At 39.8% G+C, this 17,790-nt stretch overlaps 2 protein-coding genes across 3 annotated transcripts in view; one reads left to right on the top strand and one right to left on the bottom strand.

The window, feature by feature from the left end:
• Window positions 1–798, bottom strand: part of NUCB2 (nucleobindin 2) — a 29,360-nt gene extending 28,562 nt beyond the window's left edge. Inside the window, exon 1 of one of the 2 annotated variants that reach the window (XM_061999234.1) lies at window positions 498–798. The gene's annotated coding sequence lies outside the window, so the exon portion shown is untranslated. The remainder of the gene's footprint in view (window positions 1–497) is intronic. The other variant, XM_061999235.1, reaches the window with a different exon arrangement.
• Window positions 799–10,645: 9,847 nt separating this feature from the next.
• The window catches only part of PIK3C2A (phosphatidylinositol-4-phosphate 3-kinase catalytic subunit type 2 alpha), a 63,503-nt gene continuing 56,358 nt past the window's right edge, over window positions 10,646–17,790 (top strand). Inside the window, exon 1 of the mRNA XM_062000347.1 lies at window positions 10,646–10,743. The gene's annotated coding sequence lies outside the window, so the exon portion shown is untranslated. The remainder of the gene's footprint in view (window positions 10,744–17,790) is intronic.

The following is a 17,790-nucleotide window of genomic DNA, read 5'->3' as shown; positions in this document are numbered from 1 at the left end:
CGCATTCATTTCTCCCAGTGCTTTACAGCCAATCCCTTAGGCGTGGAGCAGCAGGGCTGCCGAGGTGTTACTTCCTGAACAGCCGTTTACTCCGGAGGACGGCACCCGCGCACAGCGGCCCGGGGAGCGGATTCCGGGCAGTCTCCTTCCCGACGGGGGGCGAGACACTCTCGGTCGAACTTCGTTTGCCCCATTCTCCTGCCACCTCCACACACGAGACAGCCCCCTTCCCGGCCGGCTGCTCTCGCCCGTCCGCCCGCCTCCCGCCACCGCCACCTGCACCTTTTCCCCCACATTACCTTTACTTCGTGCCTTCAAATCTGACAGGAGGGAGAGCGCGCATATCCCCCCCACTCCCCCCAGCCCTCTCTGACGGGAGATGCCTCGCCGCGAGGCCTCGGCCCCGCTCCGCGCCCGCGGGACGCCTCCCGCCAGCCCCCTCTGCCAAGCCGCGGGGCACCGCTGCCACGGGGGCGGCCTAGGACGGGCGATGCTACCTTTCGGTCCCTCTGCGGCGGAAGAGGAGCCGCTGCTTCTTAAGGGCGAGGTGTCTCCTGCGTGCGGGAATGTACGGGGCGTCCCCCAGACGTCTTCTTGAGGATCTGCGGGTCGCGGCACCGCGGCGAGGCCGGGCGCACCGCGATACAGTGCGGCGCGGTACGGTACGGTACGGTACGGTACGGTACGGTACGGTACGGTACGGTACGGTACGGTACGGTACGGTGCGACAGCCCAACGGTACTTCGGCGGCCCCGGCTCTCGTTACCATGAGGACAGGTCCCGCCTCTCAGAGCCTGAGGATTGGCTCAGCCCGACCCCCGCCCGGGCGTCGCGGAGGCTTCTGATTGGGCAGCGCCGGACGCCGAGACGTGATTGCGCGAGAGGCCGGGCTGCGAGCGCGGGCGCTTGCGCCGGGAAGGTACGTGGCGGTTGGCGCGAGCGCGGGCCGCGCGCCGCTGGCGTCACGGCGGAGGCGGTGACGGTGACGCAGGCGCGTCCCTGGGAGCCGCGGGACGCTGGCGCTGCCCGTCGGGCAGCTCCGCAGGGAATCCTAGTCCGAGGGGGCCCTCCGGGTCGCTGCCACGGACTCTCAGCCCTTGGGCCTACTGTCTTGTTTGGCCGAGTTGAGCCTCGTCTTCGCAGGCCCCGTGCTGCTTTGTAAGACACACCTCGGTCTGTGGCGGGTGGTCCTGAGTGGAGCCCCGGCCTTGCGGTTTCTGCGGCGAGATGCGGCGGGCCTGGGTTGGGTGACGACCGCTAAACATGAACTCCTCTCACCTGGCCGCGTGTGCTGACTGACCCCCGCCCCGGCGCCGTTGCAAAGGGCAGAGGCGTTTCTTCTCCCTTGGTCCGTGGCAGGAGCAGCCGAGAGCGTCGGTAGTTTTGTGGTGTTCACGGTGTCGGAAGAAGTTGCTTGATAGCTCCTGGCCCTCCCGTGCCCACAGTGGAAAGGCTTTACCTTCTGAAGGTGTCTGTTGGGAAAGTCTACTTCTCTTGGTTAGAGCAAGTCGTTGCTGTTATGTGTCCAGGCATGAACCGATAGATGAGAATTTGAAAACGTCTTTTCAGCCATTCCTTTCCCCACAAGGGACAGGGAATCTCGACCTTCATGCTGATTAAACAAATTAACCTGCACATTTATTTATGCTTGGCGTAAGCTTGATTTATGGATCTCCATTCCCATCCTGCTTCAAAGTGCAGAATGTGGGGTTTTTGACCAATATCCTCTCAGCATTCCAAGCACTAAAATTAATCATGTTATTTGGAATAGCAAATAGCAAATACTCTCTAGTTCCTGTAAAAAAATTATTTCTGCAATAAGCATAGATTCTGGGTGTAACTTCTTATGTATTTCAATACTCCGAGCCTGTGTGCATATTTAAACAAAAATACTGACGTACAAATTATTCTAAAACTTTTTGCTGTGTATTATATTTCTGTGATTCTGACTTACAAGATAATTAAATACTTACAAGTTAACTAAGTTTTATTTAAGTAACTGCTGCAATAATTTACACCAATGAGAGAAGAAGATAAATTAGAGGGATTTGGGCAGTTTAGGCAAGACGGTCAAAACTGTCATGGGGTTTTCAGTGCTTAATTATGTGAATTGGAGTCCAAAGTGGTGGTTGAAGTTGTAGCTTCTGGGTTATGCATGTGAAAGAAAAATGAGAATGTAAACTGTCTATAATAACATCTGTAGTAATAGAAAGCTATTAAAGTAATAGGGCTGACAGTACTTGAAGCTTTCCCTCTCAAATAAATACTGCTCAATACTATACAATAAGTTTTCTGCTCTTTTTTTTCGCTTTAGAAACAGAAGTTTTGTGGTCGGTTAGCATTCTTTAGTAGGTTGTACACTCATTTTTGGGACCTGGAAGCACTGGAACTTAGTAAGTGTAGATTTATATGTACATGTCAGTGATTATTTATGGCATCAATAAATAGCCACTCTGATGGGAGCAGTTAAAACGCGCGATACTTCAAGTTCAGTTTAATAGATGTGACAAATATATGCCAAAAATAACCTGTAAGCTTGTGGTTCTGAAGTACTGTGTTATGGGCTCCACGAGTGTGACATGCTGAAGACAAGGAGATTGTTCTCTACCTGCATAGCACTGACCCACCTGAGGGCTCTGTCCTCCCATGTTGTAATTATAAGGAGCCAGTTATGTGCTGAGGCAGGAGAGAAATCCTGTAGTGCTCTGGGTGACGCTTGGTCATAACTGACTTAGTTGGCCTTATGAGGACACAGTCATCCTTATCTTTTGTAGCTTAGTTATACCCTTTCTCATGCTGCTATGTCATCACGTTTTGTCTCTGTATTTGAACAGATGTTTGCAGGGCTGCTGGATAGATTAATTTGCTTCCGAGTATTTAAAGTGTATGGTTTGAGTTCAGTTATTTCCCTACTTCTAATAGAAAAAGTGAAGAAGGACAGCATGGGGAAGAGATTGAAATTGTTTGCACAAGTATTGGTGTCAAGTAGAAAAGCTGTGTGGAACTGTGCCCTTCACGATAATAGTAGTATAGGACATCCAACGTTGTTTTCCCCAGGCAGGCACAATGTCAAGCTCTTCAACAGCTGATCTAGAATGGTGAAAATGTCCATGGCTGCATCCTGTTAACCAACATAGTGCCCAGGCAGTAGTGTGGCTGCTGTAATGATATGGCTCAATACATGAGAAGCTCTAGCGTGTCTGAATGCAAGAAAATTCATCTTGAGATTAATTAGGTTAAAATACATTAGATTAAAATACACTCACTTTAATGCAAGGACAAAGTTTGCTCTGTTATGATTTCCTAGTTCATTTCTAAATCAGTTTCTAAATTTCCATCTAAATTTCTTAAGTAATTTTTTCTTATAAGTTACAAGATAGTGTTAGGCTTAATGAGACTGATTCTCCTTTTTCTGGGTCTTGCCATTTGGGTTTTTTTTAGTCTTTGACTCAATTCCTTTGGATTTGTATGTTGTTTTTTGTGTCTGTTTAGCTCAGATCTCCCTAGGCTCCAGCCACACAGCCTCTAAAACTGCTTGATTGCTGTTTTAGATGGTTTAGAAGGTGCTTTTTGGAGTCTTAAATGTTACTTCAGTTTCAACATGCAGGAAGCCACAAGGTTTGAAAACTGCTAAGAATTTTGGTATTGCAATGGAAGTAGTTGCCTTAATCTGAAATTGAGAAACACTGTGGTTAATGCTGGACACAGAGCAGAAGAAAGGTCTGTGTTCCAGTATGTTACTAGAAGTGTGTACAATTTCAGGAGGGCTCCTATATGTCAAGAGTGTACTTAATACTTTTTGCTGTTAGTTTTATTTTGTGGAAATTGATTGATAGTATATCTCCTGTCAGCAGAACAAAAATTTAGTCTAGATGGTAAAATGTCTCTGTAGTAGAGGTCCTAAACTCTGGCTCCTAAATCTCTTATTTATTTTTCTCCACACATAGTTCTGTCTGTCAGAGGAAATAGTAGTGACAGAAGTCATTGTATAACTTGATTTGGGGAAAAAAGCTTAGAAATAAGAATAGAGTTTGTACTCCATGCCTCTGTGGCTATGGCAATGCTGATGTTGAAAAACTCCTGCTTAACTGGTCCAACATGTGGTTTCCTGTGATGTGTTAAAGTACCACTGAGGCTACTAAAGTCATTTGCTGAATTTCCCAACAGCAATGAGTTCATAGACATAACCACAGACTTGAAATGAAAAAAAAAAAAAAGGAGGGATTGTAAACTTAAAAGTGTCATGGTTAAGTATCTAATTGATCCGTTGTGGGAGGGTTGTTGACTTAATATGAAAGTGGCGGGCAAGGGTGCAATTAATTGGCTATTGAGACTCTACTGTGGCTTAGGTCTCCTTGAAGAGGTGTTGGTTTCAGAAGAGTTTTGATTTCATTTAATGTCTGACCTGTGAGTTTTCTTTCTCTGGCAGACCTCTACCTGATTTTTTTTGCCATTTTGAAAAAGTTCAGCTCATTTCCTCAGATATCAGAGGAACAAGTCCTGATTAATACTACCCATATTTTAATATTTCTTTTTAATGTGTAAGCAGTTGGAAACTCCTTATCCAAATTTAGTTATTGGTTCAATGAGCTTATCTGTTATGGCCATATCCTGGCTTTGAGGAGACTATTCTGTACCAGATTGCTTGTTTTGTGGATGTTGTCTCCTGTTAGGTTTTTTCTCAACAAAATTATTCTTACGTTTACGCCCTAGAACAAGCATCCTGACTAAAAAGGGAGTAGAGGAATTATGTGGTAATTTTTCCACTTTTTTAATTGCATAGTTTTTCTCTTATGCAGGGAGGAATGTTTGCTTCAAAAGTTTACCACATCTTCTGTTGTTAACTCCTGCATAGATGACCTTATTCTAGTAGTTGATAGACAAAACTGGTTTATTATTTCTTGTGCAACTGAGGCAAGCGTTCTGTTGTAGAATTGCCGTAGCATTGTATATTACTTTCGGATAGCACAAGCATTTTGAGGAAATGAAGTTTAGAACAAAAGAGTTTGTATGGAACTAATCCAAATATTGCAATTCAGAGTTAAGAATTGCAGTCACTTTTAAGAACTCCATCCAGACTAAGAGGAGGGAATATTTCTAACCTGTTGTTTCGTAAGTCAAAAGTTTGAATTCTTTAAGTTGCTGTGAATTAAACCATGACATGCACATACAGTGTGACAGCTGTAACTTGCTAAACTTGGGATAACTTGAGATACTTCACCCCTCAGTAGAAAAAACGAGCAGCAAGCTATTTGTTTTAGAAACAAATAACTGACAGCTGAAAGGTGATTTTTTCTTTTTCCTTCTTACAGGTCCCAGGCTGTTGTAAGTCCTGCTACTGGGAGTGAAGATTTCTGTCATTGCTTTCACTATTTCAAGATTGGTTTCACCCCCTCACAGTCACAAGCTGATAAGTACCTTAGCCCAGTTAGTTATGCTACCTATTTTTGTCTCGCCAAATACTATGTGACGATTTCATGTCAGGCTGGAACCTACTTTAAGGGAAGGGTGGAGAGCCTCTGGGTAGGGAGGATCCACAGCTTTCTGGGGCTGTGCCAGTGACCCCTCCCAAATCTGGGGCACATCTGGCAGTGTGATCACAGGTAGGATATGTGCCTATTGTGACTGGGAGTGCCTGCAGTTTGGTGCCTTGGTGGATCCATTTCTGGTCACGTCATGTGATTCGTTTGAATGACAAAGTAGATGGATTGCTCTGGTTATTAGAGAATTCTTATTCCTGTTTCAGCGATGATCATCTATTCAATGGCATATAACGAGAATGAATTTATTGCAACTCTTGAGAATTCCATTACACTAATTAATTTGGAGAGGTAGGGAAAAAAATCTGGCATCTTGTGCTGTTGACCAAAGCCCAAATTCTAGATTAAAGATGAGTTATCAGTGTAGCTATAGCTATTTATGTTGTGTTAGTAGAAGGTCCAGCTTCCTTTTCTGTTAGTAACTGAACAGCTTTGACACAGAACAAAAGAGCTCTTTGTCTATGAAGTTTGTAAGGCTAAAGCTGTCCTATATTATCTCTTATCTTCTGCCTGCACTTTCTTGGGCATGTATCTAGATGGCTTTCTGCTGCACATTTCAAAGTGATGTGTTCATTTTCAGACAGGTTTCCTAATTTTACAAGTTGAGGAAACATTTTTTTCTCTTTCTATATATTGTAAATTAAAGGAAAAATAAAATATACTGTCAAGTTATAAAAGCTTGGAAAGGATGAGGAGAAATAAATATTTTCATACTATAGGATTTTATTTATGGAATTTTAGTAAAGTGGCTACTCTAGAACAAAAATAATTAATCTTAGATCAAAGAGGGTTCTGTTTCAACTGGACATATTTTATAAAGATAAAAAGCTTAATCAAATTCAGCTTCTAAATTCCGCAACTATTAAACAGAAATTTATCAGCCAAATAACTTTATTTGGAAACAGGAATATTTAGACCTTGGTGCAGAAAAATATTTAATCATATGTTTATATCTATGGCCTACTTCTTTTTGAGCATTTATTTGTACTTCTGTAAGATTTTTTTAAACATACATATTCTTCTAAATTAGCAAGCTAGTGTCTCAAGACCTTACGTTAGAGACTGGAGAAGAGAAGCTTTTTTTAAATTTTCAGCTCTACACTAAATAAAAAAGGAGAGAGTGTTTTTATTCTGTAGGTTTTATTCTGTATACCTGCACATTTCCGAAAACTTAGTAAAGATGCAGAGTGCTTTAGAAATGAAGAAGGAGATATGGTTGGAGAAACAGGCACAAACTTGTGTCCAAAATTCTTGTAGTTAAAACTGAGACAAGACTCATGATATATTCTGAAGGGAAAAAAGAGAGTAAATTGAGGAAGAAAACTTAGTTTAAAGGAAAAAAAAAGAGAGGAGGAAGAGAGGAAATAAAGGTTTGACTGTTTTGAAGGTGTATGTAGTGGTTTTGCCTGTGTCAGGTTTTGGTAGCAGGGAAGATACAGGGGTGACTTCTTTAAACAAATAGCTGCTAGAAGCTTTTGCTGTAGCTGATAGGGCTAATGCCAGTCAATTCTAAGATGGACCTGCCATTGACCAAGGCCTGGCCAATTAGTGATGGAGATAATGACTCTGTGAATAACTTCTTTGAGAAGGGGAAGAAGTTGCTGAGCAGTTGCTAAAGTGCAGCAGAAAGGAGTGAAAATGTGAGAACATCTCCACAGACACCAAGGTCAGTGGAGAAGGATGAGGAGGAGGTGCTCAGGCACTGGAAGAAAAACTTCCATGTGACCTGTAGTGCAGCCCACAGTGAGGCAGCTGTGCCCCTGCAGTCCATGGAGGCCACTGGGGAGCAGAGATCTACTCACAGCCTGTGGAGGAACCCGCACTGGAGCAGTTGGATATCTGAAGGAGGCTGTGACTCTGTGGGAGCAAGTTCCTGGTAGGACCCGGGAGTCCGTGAAGAGGGGAGCTCACACCAGAGCAGGTTTGCTGTCAGGACTTGAGATCCTATGAGGGACTCACATTGGAGCAGTCTGTTCCTGAAGAACTGTTTTCTCCATGGATGACCCATGTTGGGGCAGGGTGTGAAGAGCTGCAACTGTAGAAAGGCCCCATGCTGGAGCAGTTCATGAAGGACCCATGTTGGAGAAGTTCATGGAGAACTGTCTTTCGTGGGAGGGATCCCACAGTGTGAGGAGGCCTCACCCTGAGAAGAAGCAGAGACTAAGTCCATCTGTAATGAACTCACCATAACTGCCATCCCCTGTGCCGCTAGGAGGGGAGGAAGGAGAGTCCTGGAAAGAAGGAGAGGTGTGGGGAGATGTTTTAAGATTTGGTTATATTTCTCATTTTCCCTGCTCTGTTCTGGTAGTTCGTTAATACATGAAACCATTTCTCCCCAAGTTGAGTCTCATTTTGCCTGTGACTGTAATTGCTGAGTGATCTCTCAGTCCTTATCTCAACCCACAAGCCTCTCCTCATACTTCTCTCTCTCTCCTGTCCAGTTAAAAAGAGTAATAGAATGACTTGGTGGGTATCTGGCACCCAGCCAGGGCTAAACCAACACAGTGTAGAAAAGTATGAATGAAAGTACAGGACATAAGGATAATATCAGTCTTAAAGCAACATGGAAAAGTCACAAAGAGAAGACAGAAGAAGGATACGTTATTTAAGGAGGTGAGACATCTAAGTTGGCACAAGCTATTTTGCTACTCTCAACTGAAGAGAGAGTGTCTTGAGGTAATAACAAACAGCAAGAAAAACAGGAAATAAAAGGTAGCGTACTGTGGTTGCTGCAAAAAGTGTATCACTTTACAACAGTCTGTCTTCTCATTTCCACTAATAAAAGTATTTTTAAAAGTAGAAGATGCTTGCGGTAAAGGACGTATGCTGTATGTACATACACAAATCTCACGTTAAACAAGAAGTACTATAAACATGTAATTAAAAGAAAATGTAGCACTTTATTCCTGATGCGGTGTTTATTTGGTTTCTCCTGTAAATCAGTATTTTATTACATTTTTTTTCAAGTTATCTGCAGTTTACATAATGCTGCTGTCATCAGAAAGCAGATGAGTACCATCTGAATGTTAGGCAAAGGGTAAGTATCTACCAGATAGTGACAAGATTGTGAGAATTTTTTTTTAGATACCTGTCTTTTAAGATTGTATCAACTTCTGTCATAATGATAGGAGTCAACATGGGGGTTTGTTCTTGTGGTGTCCAGGTTTTTTGGTTTGCATATTATTAGTTTTTTGTAAACCTTGGACTAATGGGGCAAAGTCAGCAGTGATGTTTCCTGGCAAATTGTATGAGGCCTGTGTGCTTCAATGTTTTTAAATGATCCCAAGGTGTGTACAAAATGATATGACAAAGTTTACTGATGAATTACTTGAAGTAATAAAACCTAAAGTAATAAAAAGTACTTAAAGTAATAAAATTCTAAGTTGACCTTTTATTTGGTAGCTGGATGACAAAGCAGCCAGTGATAGGTAGCCTGATTTGCCTTGAAGAAAAGATGGTCTTGGTATTTTTAATAAAAATGGCAAGCTCTGAACTAGCTCTCCTACTGCTCAGATTGCAGACGTGTATTAAGAATGTTCTGTGAAAACATTGGTGCAATGCTCAATGGTGGTCAAAATAGCAAGTAATAAGCATAACAGAATTGCTAGGAAAATTATAGCATAAAATGCAAAGGAATGTTTTGTTACAGTGTCAATCCACTGTACACCTCTATCATAAACACAACATGCAGGTCTACTTCAATGTAACCAGTGATGTGCTGGAGGTCACAAGAAAAGAACAATGCTGAACGTTACTACGTATCTTTTCTTGGTGTTGAATGTTGCAGTTTCTTGAATGTGTTCTCTGAAGTTGTCCCATCTTTTGGTTTGGATTACAAAACAGAGTTAAAGTACAGGCTTTTTAACTGCTTTGTGGAAAAGGATGAAGTAGATTCTGAGGTGTCTTTGTGAGTTTAAAGTTCAGAGCACACTTTTCATATTGCATGTTGTGAATAATACAGTTCTGCTCTCTAGGCACCGTGGATGAAAAGTGCTATTAAGTAGCATCATGATTTGTATGAACCAAAGGTCTTCCTCTTCATTTAGGTTTTTAAATTATGGTGCTTAGTCCTTGAGGAGAATTTATTTTTAATTGCAGACAAAATAGTAATTAGTGCCATTAGCAGAACCTGTTGAGAATACAAAATGTATAGCTAAAGAATGAACGATTAGTTGTTCTAGCAAGAAAAATCTCAAAGGATGGAGAGGAAGCATGTATAATTGCAAGGGGATGCACCTGTATGGCCAAGTAAGTGTGAGTCAGTACACGTGAGCACAGGTGTAAGAGCAAGAATCTGTGTGTATGAGCAAATGGACGTGTGGGAGGTGTGTGAGTGAATGTAAAGATCCATTGGTGTGCATACAGACTGGTAAGTATGCAAGTGAGTGTGAGCATGCACAAGCATGAGAAAGCATACAGGTGGAGGTTTTTGAGTGTTTTTCAAGAAATACAGAAGTGGAGGAGTAAACCAGAATTCATGGCCTTTTATCTTTGTGCTCCACAGAGATGTTTGAGGAGACGTGGTTCTCACTCCTCATTCTCTTGCTTGTTTGAAATCTATTCATTTTTCCCTGCTAATCCCCCACGGGGAATGTGCCAAAGACTAAATCTTTCAGTGAAAGGGTAGCAAGAGCATTTTTGGTCTGGAAGCCATTTCCCCAACCTTTCTAGACTCTCCACCATGTGAAACACCCATTCATTCACCATTTCATCTGCTGGAAATGAAATACACATGTCTGTGGACATCAGTAGAATTGTCCTGACAATGGTTACTTTTTTTGCAAGTTGAAAATAAAACCCACAAAGAAATGTATGTATGTTCATTGGAGCAATGACTTACAGACTGGTTGTATATTTATTTCCTTGCACTGAAAACAGGAAGAGTATTTAGCAAAAAGTATTGTTGGTGTCCTTGTTGAACCCCAGTGTTATCTCATTCCTGAAAAGCTTGCTGAGGAAATTTGAATGTTACAAGAATGGGAGGATATGGTTGCAAGTTCTGCTCCATCCTGCCTTGATTTGGACCCTGGCCATCAGGAAACATTTTGTCTACTTCAGAGATGAAGCACTTTCTCTTCAGCAGCAGCATTAGGGGCAAGATGTGTAAAGATTCAGTGGCAAGGGGCGACTTTATTACAGAAAGGGAAATCATCCCAACTTCTCCTTTCTTTGATGGAATTTTCAAAGGACATTTCTACAAAAGGTGTGCTGGGGGGAATTTGCATATTTTGTATTGACCTATTTAAACCGTAGTTGAACATAAAAGTAGCTTTAAAGTTGTTTCACTCTGCTTCTTTCACCCTTTCTACTTTATCAACCACTGATCTTTACTCTTTGTTGATTCATACAAGTTTTATACTGCATTGCAAATATATTTTCTCACCCTCAAAAGTACTCATAAAAAGTAGGTTGGGTGAGAATGTTTGAAAAGAGCATTGTTTGTAATTTTCTTGCCCCTTCCAAGCTATGTGTCTATAAAAAGGAAATACAGGCTTCTACCTACTGCAGAGGAATGGAAATAAATCATAATGCAAGCTATTTCAAAATGAATTATATATCCTGGAGTATATTCAGAGTTGAATATGACATTTTGTTGCATAGTTTGAGATTTATTTCAGAAGCCTGAATCTATATAGACGTTTGCTTTGATATCTAACTGGTAATTTTACTGAATGTATTTAATCCAGATGAAAAGTTACATAGTTGACCTGAATGACTCATGCCGTGGGGGGAAGTGGGGCAAGGACACCATGAAGCAAAGGATACAGAAAACCTTGTGGAGAAAAAGAATATTGCCACATACTCCTGCAACTAACAGTCATTTTTAAGAGTGTGTTCTTGCAGAAGCAGGAATTAAATAGTTATATGAATATGAAAGTGTAACCGTTAAAATCATTTGTAAGACCAACATCAAATCAATTGTTCAAGTAAATGGCCATTACACTATAGTTACTTAGACACTCGTTCTTCTTATAGGTAGTTTTAATTTGAGAGTTTAATATGAAATATTTTACAGCAGTTAGTGTTCATTTACTCTGTGAAATAGGTGAAATATTAATCCACAAATTTCATGTGAAGCAAAGAAGTTACTGTATGTTCTGCATCAACTGCTACAGAAGCTTTGATTCCAGATACACTTCAAAAGTAGAACTGCCCTGTGAACCTAAGAGTGCCCTAGGATTGGTTAGACAGATGTTGCTTACTTTTCTGGTGTTGACATTGGGTTAAAGGTAGCTAATACTGTCTGTGTCTATGGTACTTGGTGCAATTGCTGCAAGTGTTTACAGCTGTGAAAGGTATTGGGGATGGAAATGTCTTGAGAAACAGACTGATCTATAGAAAAGATCAGGACAACAACAGTTCTTCTAGGCCTTATTTTCTTTCCTTATCTTGTAACATATTCTCACATTGCTCCCATATCCTTCCATAGTCTATACCCTCTGCTAATAAAAATGTAACATACAAAGTAAAAGCTTTCATCAGTCTCTCTGAAAGAACTCTGCAATTGTTCCTTGTTTCAGAAAACCACAGTTAGATAATGTCTGTTTTTCAGGCTGGTGAACTGAAGCCAAGACAAACTGGTTTGCCTAAACAAACTGTATCTGTTGTAAAAGCATTATCAAATTCTTTCTTTGAGCCTCAGGCTGCAGATGTATAACTTCATCTACAAAATGGTGCTGGTGCAGTTGCCTCATTACCAGGTGACTGTGAAGCTTGCCTTAAATTTGCTTTATCCATCCTTCTCTGATGCACAGCCTTGCCCCAAAATTTGCTATGCAAAGGGATGGGGAAAGACCCTGCAAATTCTCCTGAAGAGTCATTGTTCCCCAGCCTGCCCAACAAATCACACAGTCTCCATGGTAAGTGGATTACTATATCCACACAGATGGAAACAAATAATGCTTCCCATGTTATTTTTAAATTAATGCAGTTTTCTGAAGTTTTAAGGAACTTTGCCAACTGAAGTGACTGCACAGAACTTTTTTTTAGATACTCAAACACTCTCTTACGGCTTTATCATCTGTTCAAGGCAAAACTCCCTTCACATTAATAACTGCAAACATGGGATCTCGCATAGGACTCAAATTTTGGGCAAGAATTGCTATCTTGCATCAAAATATTGTGGGTTTTGTACCATTAAAGGTTAGTAATAGACTGCAATCAAGTTATTTTTTTCAAAGCCAGTAAAAATATCAACATCTATTTTTTAAAAATCCTTGTTTAGAGTAACAGCTCCAGACAGTCATTCCTAGTGCTTAGTGATCACAGAGGGACATAGAGTTTAAGAACAGGTTTAAAGGAAAAAAGCTTTCAATACAAGCTCTGCTGCAGTCATCACACCTGTCTGCCTTTTGCTATTAGGCAAGCAGCCTATTTATCTTTGAAGTCCTGTGTTTGCAAAGGTGCTAGCACTGCTATGTTAGCACTCTCTAATCTCTATATGTTCACTTAGTTGAAAGCCTAACAGAATGTTTGTTCTTTACTGTGAAACTAATGGTTTCTAATGAGTTGCAGTGTCTTCAATGTTGTAAAAGCCTGGCTTGACCTTAAATGATGTGGACTAAGTCACTAACGTGCTAGGTGGTGAAATAACCTAGCATGCTTAACCTATATGCAAGAAAGAGAAAACAGGAAAAGAAGTATAGCAGTGGAAAAACATTACTGGTGATTACACTCCAAAAGGTTAGTGAGTTCTCAGAATTCTGGTATGTGAAAGGACAATAAAAAAAAAGGGGTATTTTCAAGTAATTTAGAGTAAAAAGGGACTTTCTGGAAACAATCTAATAGTTATGGAAGAGCCTGTGGGAAGCTGGGGTAACAACTCTGGCTTTAACCATGTCCCACCATGTGGCCTGGTTTTCAGAGATTGAATATACCCTGGGGTTTGCTGCAAATCCCCTTAATTGAAGGGTCAGATAGAATCTTAACAAGTTACATGATACATGCTGTTGCAGAAAATGGATAGTTTCAGCTTTTTGCTCTGGTAGATTGGTTGGTTCTATTCTTTGTCTGGATGCAACATAATAATAGCTTTTCAGACTGCACATAACAGATTCCAACTTCAACTTCCAGGGGATGTTTTAGTTACCTGTGAGATCAGCTCTCTTAATTAGAGCAAACAGAAAATTACTAAAGCTTCATTTCCACTAAAATCAGATTAAAGAAGGATTCTTTAAATGCTTTCAGGGTAAGCCTTCTACAGCTGGCAGGCTAGCTGTCCTTTTCCTTAGAAAACTGTGTGGTGACTGCAAAGCTCATGAAACTGTGACATGATAAAAATTAATAAGCATGTAAAAGTGGTATAATTGAGAACAGAATTTTTAGCCTGATTATTCCAAGCTGTGGGATTTGTGATAGCAGTAATTTTAGTAAAAAAGAGATAAAGCATTGTTTTGAATCTGTATCTTCCCCCTTTAGCAAAAGCTGTATGCATACTCAAACATAGGGAATTCTCTAAAAGGCTGCAACTGTATGTTGGATCTTCAGTGTTGAAAACAGTCCTATCTGACTTTTAGAACAAGCTTTTAAATTATCTCTGTCAGCCAAAGAGAGAGGTAGAGATCATAAGTACTGTATTTTCTTTGCTGCTTTAGGAATATGTAGTAGTCAGGAACTACGTTTGTAGTACTTCATGAATGGCATCCATTTTATAAGACTAGCATGTTAGTCTTTATTCAAGTTTTAAATCTCATAAAGACCACTTGGGTTTAGAATAATTCTAGCTTTTGTGACTTAAACCTTGTGGATTTTCAAAGCATTTTAATATTAGATAGGAGATGAGCATTTTACTTCCTAATCTAATAACCAGGTTAGACTTGGACTTGTTTTTAATAATGTAAGACTAAGAAGGACAGGATTACCTGGCCAACAGAGTATGAATAAATAACTGAAGGATTGACGTTTTCATTAGTTTGGTATTTTAATACAGTCTCACACAGGTCAAGGATTCAGACAGATACCTTTGGGGGATGCCAAAACATTGCAGGTGGATTAATCCATTGGTTTTAGTGGGATGAAGTGAAGGTGATTTGGTTATTTTTAGGCTATGCTTTCAGTGACTGTGAGCAAAACTTCCATTAATTTAAACACAAAACCAAGATCATGCTTAGTGTTACTGTGATGTGATTCCCGACTTGGATGATGGATTTCTGCTCTTCCAAAAGACTATGCAGGACTGTAATGGAAGTAATTTTTGCAAATGACATATACACAATTTAATCATTTTTTTTCTGAGAGGATTTGAATTTAGTTAAGATGAGGTAGCTAAACACTCTCCCAGTAAGAACTTTCAGAGAGTCACTAGACCACTCTATGCGTGTGTGTGGTGAAAGTATAAGCTTAAATACTTGCTGCACTGTGGCATATTAGGTATATCATAGGCAGAATTAGCCAATGGCATCATACTGAAGTGCCATTTCTTTATCAATATCCTCTTCCATATCCTTCAGCTACTCTTGAGTGTATTCTCAAGCAAAGGACCATTACTATTAAAAGCTTAATATTACATTTACATTTGGAAAATAACTAATTTTCTTAGCATTAATAATGTGTTTGCAAATGTTTCAATAGTGCTTAAGCACTGCTTTTAATTAGCATGAGTGCTATATTCCTCTGTGTCCTGATGTGTCAGTGCTTCAGTGCAGAAGGATAACCGTGGATCCTGAGTAGGTTTGCTGACAGGTGATTTCTCTGACACCCTAGAAGATGAAAAGTGACATTTACCAATGTGTTCTGCACACCCACACATGAGTGCATAACCTCAATCCTAACAGAGTCCCTGATACATTTAGTAGAATTATTCTGATGGATGAGGAATATCCACAAAGATAGGGTTCATTATGAGGCCAGAACTGCGGTATGCTGATTAGGTGAGTTCCTGAGGTTTCTCATACATGAACACACACTGATTTTTCCTCCACACATGCAAGCTGTGTCAAGTTTTTTTTAAGTGAGTTGTGACATGTATTAGTGCTATTGGCTTCTTTTTGATAGGTTCTGACAACAATTCTATATGAAAAGTTTTCTACCAAACTTGGAGATCATTTTCATTAAAACAATATTTGGTTTCGTCCCTCAAGCATATGTGTCTTTCTACTCATTAATGTCAACAGCAAAGGCAAGCAATAAATCCCTCTGAATAATGTACTCTGCTCTTACATAACTGTCATTCCTAACTAGAAGATGCTTATTTACCAATTAAAGTATCTTGGCAAGGATTTCAGGCTCTTTAAATTCATTCTTCTCCTTCCAGAACATCCATTGGATAAAATCTGTTGAGTTTGAATCATTTACCCTTAACTTGAAAAACAGTTTTATAGATGCCCTCTGGGAAACACATTGTGTACGTAACTTTCCCTATGAAAACTTTAAAACACTGAAATATAAAGATTACAACTCAGAGCCATGACAGAATTAGACTTGCATGTGGATATGAAAACTACCTCACTGAATGTACTTGATAGGGTCGTTTATTTTCACCAGTATTAACTGGGTAACTGCAAAGAAATGCATGACATAGGGAATTGTTTCATTTTTTTTAAATAGTAGACTATTCCCATTGACTTGTAATGCTTAAAACTTTGTTAAGTTGTGTTACTGATGATCACGGGGTTACTTCAAGAAGCTTCATGCCATTAGCGGGTACCAGAAAGTGAATATCAGATTTTGTTGGTGAGGGGTTGGATCTTACTTGAAGCTGCAAGTATTTGGGCAGATGGGAGAAGACCCTCTAGCCACTTTCTTAGCATCCTGACAAAGAGATCACTGTGGAAATATCTTGCTCTAGGATTCCTACTGGTAGCACTCGTTTTGTTTTGGTTGGTTGGTTTTAATTCTTCAATACAGGATAATTTCAATGAGTAGCCAGTATGATTCTATGATTAAGTATGACTTGCTGGGATCACGATTTTAAATACCAGAAGCTGGTTTCCAATTACCTTAATTACCATTGCTCAAGGAATGATTGCTATTTCCAGGTACGCATCCTCTTGCCCACAGTTTCTCCCTCACTTTTTTTTGGCATCATTCTTACATTAATAGCCCTTACCAAAGCATACTGCAGACTAACATCTATCCCATGGTACCTTCTGAGCATACTCCAGCACTAACAGTTTCTGTCTGCATTTTCTACCTCTTTTGTGTCCACTCAATTTTAGGAATGTTCATTTTATGAATGAAGCTTCATTTTATTTATATCTTTCAAGTGATGGAAATTGTGCATATCACACAGAACATAAGCTCTTTAAAAAAAAATCTTATCTGGTTATATAAACCATCTGTAAAAGGAAGTTATAGTTAAAAAAAAGGATACAAATTACCACAAAGTATTTGCAAGTAAAACAAGTAGTGAAATGTGTTAAATTGGTTCTGTTATTCAGTTATCTGTTCTAATAGCTCTTCTGGATATAATTTAAATGAAAAGAATTGTAGTACACATGAAAATTATTTTATTAATTTCAAATGTATGGCCTGTCATCTCACTTTGTAGAGAATGGTGCCTAAATTGTGTGGGACATACCTCAGCTGCTTTGCCAATGTCTGTAAGTAGTATTTTGGCTTTTGGTGCCTAAATTCATATTTACTGAAAAAGAACCTGAGTCCTAAGAAAATAACCCAAGAGAACATTTTACTGGCACTTGAAACTATTTGTCAGTATTTTCTGATTGCAGAGCAAAATTTTCGTCTAATGTTTGATCCTATAATATGTAATTCAAATATATACAGTCAGCTGAAATTATTCTATAGATTTTGAGAGCCATATGCAGACCTTACACACACTGAAAACATGCAAGCTGTTGCATAATGGTGAAATAACATAACCATGGCCTATTTTTCATTCATTACTATCACTGTCATCCCCTTTCTCTCTGAAAGATATCCACAATGAAATATTAATAGCAACATACTGCTGAATAAACATCTGCAGATGTAAGCAATAGCCATTTAACCTTGAATAAACACTCAGAACAAGAAAAGTATTAATAAAATTTAAAATTACCAAGAAAAGGCTTTGTGAGACTAATCTAGGAATTTATGTTGATTTTTTAGGAAGTATATTTTTGAGGAAGTAATATGATCTTTTGCCTTCTTTAAGAGTTAAAAAGAACCTGTCTCCCTCTACTGGTTTTCAGAGAAAAAAAATATAGAGTAAAAAATTATAGCTGAAATTTTGATATGAATTATCAGATGTTCCAGACTTATGGCTTTAAATACATAGGAGTCACCCTGATGATATTAAAATTACCTGTCT

The sequence above is a fragment of the Colius striatus genome, chromosome 7 (assembly GCF_028858725.1).
Source record: "Colius striatus isolate bColStr4 chromosome 7, bColStr4.1.hap1, whole genome shotgun sequence".
Classification (NCBI taxonomy): Eukaryota; Metazoa; Chordata; class Aves; order Coliiformes; family Coliidae; genus Colius; species Colius striatus.
Note: the sequence above shows the minus strand (reverse complement) of the source record. Positions and strands in the feature narration are given on the sequence as shown.